Source organism: Elephantulus edwardii, unplaced genomic scaffold (genome assembly GCF_000299155.1).
Source record: "Elephantulus edwardii isolate Elephantulus edwardi_28Jun2011 unplaced genomic scaffold, EleEdw1.0 scaffold00137, whole genome shotgun sequence".
NCBI classification, from domain to species: Eukaryota; Metazoa; Chordata; class Mammalia; order Macroscelidea; family Macroscelididae; genus Elephantulus; species Elephantulus edwardii.
In genome coordinates this window covers 1292983-1293856 of record NW_006399887.1, presented here as the reverse complement: position 1 = coordinate 1293856, position 874 = coordinate 1292983, and positions in this window count along the sequence as shown.

The window sequence follows — 874 nt, the reverse complement described above, 5'->3', positions numbered from 1 at the left end:
TGGATTGATACAATAGTTGTAAAAATGAATTCAAATATGCCTACAGTTATAAAGATGGTGCAGAACTGGGCAATGTTTGGTTCTGTGATACAGGAGGTTGCCATGGGTCAGAGCCACCAGTACAGCAGCTAAGATTATGGGTTGATATTGGAAACTCCACCAGTGGACAAACTGGTAGAGATTTCTGAGAGTATGGAGTCAGATGCATCTAAAGTGACCTTGGGAATAGTGTGGATCAGTCTGATCAGAAGTTCTTCCAATGATTAGTGTGGACCTTGTACCCAAAAGTAAAGCAGTTACATCTGCCTCTAATGCCTCCAATTTGCTCCTACCTGTTTCAATATGTCAAATAACGATTTGTGTTCAACAAATAATTTATGATTCCTTCTTTTTTCTCCTCTATACAGTCTGATGCCCCACGTTTTCCAGAGAGGATATGATGCAAAAAGATCATCTATTGTTTGTTCATCTTATTGGTTCTGTTTCTGTTGTTAATGCTGTTGAGTTGGTCCCAACCACAGCAAACCTATGAACAAAGGTTTTTAAATAAAATTTTTATTTTGTGCTGGTTTACTTACAAAGTTCATATACATTGTTTTTCATACCAATTTCCTTTACTCACCCCTACTTCTATCCATCAAATTGTACAACCCTATGATTACTTCCCTGCCTTGCCCATCCTCACTCCTCTCTCCTACCTTCCCTCTCCCCCTTGGGTCCTCATACACATTTTACTAGTGATCTTTTAATTTCTATAATAATGGTCTTATGTATTATTTGTCCTTATGGGACTGAGTTCACTTAGCATAATGCTCTCCAGATATCTCCAACTTAGGTAGTGATTTTAAAAATCATTGCCTCTGTGTGCTGCATA